Source organism: Rhea pennata, unplaced genomic scaffold (assembly GCF_028389875.1).
Source record: "Rhea pennata isolate bPtePen1 unplaced genomic scaffold, bPtePen1.pri scaffold_23_1, whole genome shotgun sequence".
NCBI classification, from domain to species: domain Eukaryota; kingdom Metazoa; phylum Chordata; class Aves; order Rheiformes; family Rheidae; genus Rhea; species Rhea pennata.
Genome location: NW_026907675.1, coordinates 2,747,452 through 2,754,430, shown reverse-complemented (window position 1 = coordinate 2,754,430; position 6,979 = coordinate 2,747,452).

The following is a 6,979-nucleotide window of genomic DNA, read 5'->3' as shown; positions in this document are numbered from 1 at the left end:
TGGGGCCCTGGGAATGGCCGGGGTGCCGGAGCCTGCGGTCGACGTGCTGCTGCCGCCAGGGCAGGGCAGTGTCCTCTCGGCCCTCCTGCCCCGGCCCCTTCCCCAGGGTAGCGCCAGGGCTTGGCAGCCCTCCCGCTGCACCTGGCAGGGCTGGGCCATGGCCAAGAAGGGCCTGCTCTGTATGGGGCCGGGCTGTGCCCCAAGGGGTTGCTCCAGAGGAGCCCCATGGGTGCACAGGGCGGTGAGGGGGAGACTAGCTCTGGGCCTCCAGGGAGTGGAGGTGTGGGGTCGTGAAGGGACTGAGGGAGATGGCTCTTTTGGGCTTATTGCAGCACTGCACCCCATAGCTCAGAGAAAAATCCTTGGGTCAGTCAGGACTTGGCAGTGGGCACCGTGCCTCCACCTGTTTCCAAGGTGCTCTCCCAAATAGGCTTTCTTTTGCATGCAGATGTTTTGAGTCCAACCTGCGCAAGGACACAGGCTATGACCATCTCGAGATGGCTTCTCTGAGCCCAAACCATGCTGCACCAACTTGTACCAAGCATGAAAGGAACAGAGGTCCTCTCAAACAGGCAGGGGACCTGGGGTCATTACCAGGTGGTTTCCTTATTGTACATGGACATTTCAGCAGGTTCTTGAGAGCCCCATGAGAGCAGCAGGCTGCCCCAGCCTCTGGGATGCAGGACCCCAATTCTTCTCAGAGCCAGATCGCAAAGGGGGACACAATCCGTGGAAAACCTGCCATGCATTCCCATGCCCCCTATAGACCCCAAAAGGCAATGGAGCTGGCCCCACAGAAGCCTTGAGGCTCAGCGCATCTCCTGCCCCATGACCCAGGAGTCCTGGCTGTCCACTAAGACAGATGGGACCCTCAGAGATGACTCTTGTGGCAGCACCCAGTCCTGTCCAGCCACCCCCACAGCCCTGGATTCACAGCAGTTTTTGCAGTTACCAATCTTTGTGCAACATCTCGGGAAGAAGTACCCAAAGCCCTTACCCTCAGTGGAGAGCTGCAGGAGCCTTGGGAACAAGGAACTGTGGTCTCGGCTGATGGTGTCCATCCAGCAGTCCTCCATCTCACCTCTTTGCCCTCGGCTCACCTCTGCAGCCCAGGAGGAGGGATGTTCTTCCCTTCACCCAACACTCCTTTTCATCGTGCTCCTGTTCCTCTGCGTGTCAGTGACGGATCCCAGCACAGCCCCCATTAACTCCTGCCTCCAGTCTTGCCATGGAGCCACTACAAGGGCAGCGGCAGGGAGGGCGTGAGCAGTGCCCAGCAGTGCCTAGGTCTCGGAGGGAAGTGAGGGCCCTCCCCCAGGACACCATGGAGACCTCCCTGTGATGCAGCACATCCCGCTGTGACCTCAGCTGGTGTCATCTGGGGGCACAGCAGGTCAGTGCCATGGAGATGGCACCGCCAGGGAGAGAGCAGAGAGATTTCCTCTCCCCTCCTGGAAAGCAGGCATCTCCCTCCCCCCAGTTATTTTCCCAAACTTTCTGATAAATCCTTCAAGAACGTCTCCAAGTGGTGTCAAAGTCAGGGAAACATCTGAAGTGGGGACCTGGAGAGGTCACTGCTGTGCTCCTGCACTCCTTGGCTGCTGCACTAGGCAACAGGATTCTGTACAGGAATCTGGGGTTTGGGGTTTGGATTGGTGTTTGACATTTTTACAGGATCAAAGTCCGGTGGGATGAAAAAGCACAAAGGGTGGCCATAGGCTGAGATGCTTAGGTGAGCCTCCAAACTGTGGATCTCTCTTTTATTTGAAGTAGGGTATAGGAGAATAAGGGACAGGGCATAACCTTCCTCCTTTAGGCACCAAAGCAGGCTCTTTGATTTGAGAAGCCTTCAGCAAGGTTTCTCGGTCTGCGGTGCTTAAGATAGAGATGATATGCCAGAAAAGAGCAAACACACATCATCCAGAGAGCTCTACCCAGGACCCTCGTCCCTGCCAGACTCCAAAGCCATTGGTCAGGCCACGTAGCCAATTGGAGGAAGTTTTCCCATTTCCCATGAACTTAGTCCATCTTTCCTTCTGTGTGAGCCTGAGGAAAGCCAGGTCTCAACTCTGGGCTTCAGATGGTCCTTGGGCTTTTCAGTGTCACTTTGGGGCTCTGCTTCTCCCCTGGGTACGCTCCTCAGCCCCCTGCCCTTCCCCACACCAGCCCCCTGGCTCCTCCAGGGATCTGTGCAGCCCAGGCACCCTGGATCCACACTGGCACCCTTGCCCTCCCACGATCTGTACAGCTCTGGCACCCTGGATCTCCCACATTTGAGGATTCAAGGCTTCTCAGGACATCCCTCATACTGCAGTGCTGCTCTCTGGGCTCTGGTGCAGAGCCTACGAGGCACTGCAATGCCTCAGGGCCTGCATTCAGAAGTTTGTAAGGGCACCTCCCAGCTCTGCAGCTGCTAAAGCTTGCAAGCGTCCCTACAGCCAACCTTCCTGCTCTTCCTAGTCTCTGCAGAGTGCTGGGGCAAGTCTTGCAGGAGGGAGACTCCACCCCCCTTAAATACTGTCCGAGATGTGCCTTTCCAAGTCCCTACAGGAGTTAGTTTCCTTAGTCAGCCTCTAGTCATCTGTGACGCAGGGAGCCCAACTCTACCTGCTGGCATCTCTGCCCTTTCTCTCCCTTGTCTCCTGTGTGCCTACCCAGTCTTCTCCATGCACCAGAGGCATGGGAAGTGTTGCTTGAGAGAACTCACCTGAACCTATGACACGTTGTGGAGCTGAGGGCCTGATGGAAGTAAGTCTGGGATGACTGTTCCCCCATCTCCTCTCCTACTCCCAGCCCGAGGGTTAAGAAAGTCCTCTGGAGAGAGTGGTTGGTTTGGTATGGCTGGGATGGGTTTCCCTCGACATCGCTGGGTCCTGCCTGTGTTGCTCTGAGTGCCCAGAAAATTTCTCTTCTCTGGAGGCTTGCATCAATGTTTTCCAGACTTTTGTACAGAAAGATAGCTTGCTCCAAGAGCCCCCAAATCCCTCCCCACACACACACACACCCGCAGGACGGCACAATCTTGTGGAGATTTGTTTTGCTTCTCTGTCATGACAGACATCTTTTGAGCTACCGTCCAGATTACATCAGGGAAAAAAATGTTTGTTTAAAAAACTCTTATCCCTGGCAGCAAATACAAACTGACTCCTTACCTCTGCACCTCCACCATTCAGTAGAGCAGCAGCTCATGCCTCTCTGCTTTCCCCACCAGTTTCACCACCCACCCAGAGTGTTTCAGCTTTCCATTAGGAGGGAACATCAAGCAGTAGAAGTGGCAAAGAAAGCGGCTTCTCTCTTCTTTTCACTCTTCACCTGCTGCCTTAGGTTTCACTAGTGATGGAGCTCTCACAGCTCAGGGCTTCTCTGCACCTCTCAGGCTGCCGTGCTGCGACAAGAATTTCTGCTCTAAAGCAGGATTCAGGAAATGTGGAGGTTGCTGCGAGTTCTTATGCAGGCACAAAGCTGAGCGTATCAGCTAGTTACAGATTAATAATCTACAAGTAGAATCACGAAGAAAGGAATCGTTTCCCAGCAGATACAGAAGTATTCCTAATGGCACTTGAGGGATAGCATATGACGTACTGTGAGTAATTCTGGTTTCCTTGGAAAAAAAAAGGAACTGAGATTGCAACAAAAAGCAACAAAGGCAGGCTATGCAAATGCCCCAGAAGTGAAGTGCCAATCACACGGAAGCACACTCGGAGAATTCAGTTTGACATAGCCAAACTAAGACAGAGGAAACAGGATTGTTCCGTACAGGAGAAGTTGCTCTATGGAGAGAGAATCAGTTACCCTCACAAGCAATGCTGCCACAAGGAGCAATACCCATAAAGTTGCCATCGGGAAATGCCACTTGGATTTGAAAAGACTTCAAATTCCTGAAAAGGAAATTCTGCATGTGGCTCTCAATCAAGGAAATATCTCACAAGGGAACTTAAGTCTATCTATAAAATCGATTCTGCGATAGATTTGCCTGGAGCAGGTGACTGAACTCCAGGACCCAGGAGATTCTTTGGGAGGGGATGAAATGTCAAGGAAAAACAGGCAAATAGGGACCCAAACCTGAGTCACAGCGACAGGCACAGGAAGCTAAGCAGTGCCTCTTTACCTCTAGGCTAACCCCACTGCCCAAGCACACAGCGTTCCTCTGTGCATAAGGAGTAAGACAACTTAGTAACTGAGGAGCAAACCACAACAAATTAAAAGCTGCTTGTGCCTATGCGATGGAAGGCATCAGGCAGTCTTCTTGCCTCTTTCAACCCCAGCCATCACTTGGGTAAGTTTTAGAGTGGAAAAAAAAAGGAGCATGAAGTGTATATGCCGACTTCTCACTGTTCCTTCAGTTTTTCTAAGGAAGAAGATAGGTCCTCCCTGATTAGAGGATACCTCTAGTATGGCCATACTTATCAATTTGTAAGTTATAATGAGACAGGGATAATAAAAGTTCTCTCGGACTGTGACACTCTGACAGCGTGTGAGAGACTGTGTCACTCTGAGAAACTGAGACAGGTACATAAAACCATAGAAAAGAGGAAAAAAAAAGAAGGAAATGGTCCCTTTGGAGAGATCATTAAGAACAAGCATTTGAGAACTTGCAATTACATGCTGCACTTAGATTCCATTTTCCCTCCTGCTGAGTGCAGTGAAAGAAAAGCAAAGAATTTGAAAAGAAAATTCACATACACAGTCAAGAGGTATGAGAACATGACTACACGGCAGCAGACATTACCTCATCCTTGAACTAGCAAAGGTTCCTTAGTCTATGGATATCCTCAGGGGTGGCAGTGAGGTCGAAAGCACTACTCCTGATCTCCTCTGGCTTGCCTTCCTCCGATGCAGCAGTGAGCTCTCTCACAGTGGCCTGAAAAAACACAGTGAAAGCGCAAAGGGCTCACTGAGCGCACGAACCGGGATGGAGCAGTCGCCTGAAAAAAGGCCCACCAAAAAGCCGGTCAAGTTAGACCTTGGAAACTGTCACAGTGTTTCAGAGCAGAGGATCACAGGCTTCCTCAGCTTGCTGCTCAGGTAGCAACAGCAGCGGGGTTCTTTGTTTCACACTCCTCGCTTGGAAGGGCACAGTTGTTTCAGGCTGTTCTCACTTCAGCAGTAACAGGGGAAAGAGAGGAAGCTGACAGAAAACAGGAGGACTAGCACAGGAGGACTAGCACAGGAGGACTAGCACTAGCACTGAAAACAGGAGGGCTACACAAGAAAGCAGCTCAGGAATGAACACGAGAACAGCAAAGGCCTCTTGTGCCACATGACGCTGTAGCCCTCCCAACACTGAGGTTTCAGACAACCACAGCAGGCGTTCTCCAGACCAAGGCACCAAAGACAGGAGTCTGGAAGAACTGGAGGCAGGTGAGCTCCAAAGGGAGCTGAGCTGACAACCAAAGGGGAACAGACAACAACACTGGAGTCAGGCAATAAAGACACCTCGGTGTGCATTAGAGTGGCTGCAACACGGCTGTTGGCATCCAAGTGTGCTTAAGGAAGGCAAACAACCCCTGGGCCTGTTAGGATAAAACAAATGGATCTGCAGTAGGGATGGGTTCACAAAAAACAACAACAAAAAAAATAAAGAAAGAAAGAAAAAATATCCCCTTTTCCTCAGGCTGTAGCATGACTCTGCAGGCCCTTGTTTTCCTAGCCCTCTGAAAGCCAAGTGCTAGCAAACAAGGACAGACCGTCTGACTACCAGACAGTGCAAAGAGTCTTCGTCATGCATAAAACAGCGAGAAGGATACTTTTGCACACAAAAGCACCCAACCAACCAGCACATTCCTCCCTTTCCAAACTCCCAAGGTCCTTCTTTGGGATGGCTGCTTTCAAACTATCCCACTGTGTACTACTGTTTCTGTGCTCAGAATGGCACAGAAACAAAATAAGTGACAGCAGGCAACCTCTGGGAAAGTGTCATTTGCAGAAGGATGCTCTCCTCTCCCCTGGGGAAAAAATAAGGCAGCAGAGCATTCTTTACAACATACAAAGAGTGCAATGGCTGAATACACTCAATCATCATTCCCTAAAAATGAAATGATAAGGAACACTAGCTTACCTCTGCACTGGCTTGCTTCACTGGTTTGCCCTTGTCACAAGCATTTTCTCCTGGTCTGTAATGCCTGAGGGAAGCAGAGAAAGACAGCAACGAGTTGTTTCAATGCCATCACCTCCAGTGCTGATGAATCCACCTCAGGATTAGGAGGTGCCCTTTTTGCAGTGCTCAGTCTGGCTACAACCTCCATTGCACAAATGGACAAAGGAAAACATCACATCAGCTTCCAGCACTATTCTTTCTGAGCAGCAAGAGAAAAAAAGAGAAAAGAGAAAGAAGAGCTCACATGCTTTCCCACTGTCTTCTCTCAATGCATGGCAGGAGCCTTTCTCTTTTGCTGTGTCACTTTCACTCACTGGAAAAGGGGGAAGCCACCAGCACCTCCTCTGTAAAGCCCTTGCTGATCTACTGGGGAGGAAGACTGCAAGACGCATGTTATCCTGCCAGGGAAAACAGGAACATTTCCAAGCATGCTTGCCTCCAAGCACAGTTAGCTCACTCCAAGAAAAGACCAGCACACCGAGTTACAACTGGACGTCTCCAAAATGCTCACTTGCATTTTAGAGGCCAGTCAGCAGAGTGACTATCTCCACCTGGAAAGGAGTACCATTAAACCACATAGACTCTGAACACCAAGCACATACACAGACATTCCCTGTATACACCTCTACTGCCCCCCAAAGGAGTACTTTCACTGTCACCAGAGATGGGACTGTTCACTCTGGCTCAGCCTTTGCGCCTAACACCTGGCTCCTGCTGAGGCCTGTGGTAGGCTGCGGGCAGCACCATTAGGCTACAGCGAGAGCAAACACCTTCACCACACCCTCGCGGACAAAAAGAATGAGGTCGGCTATCCTTGCAGGTTTTTCAGTAACTCTTTGTTTATACCTGCCAAGTCTGGAACTCTTTGGAATTAAGTCAATC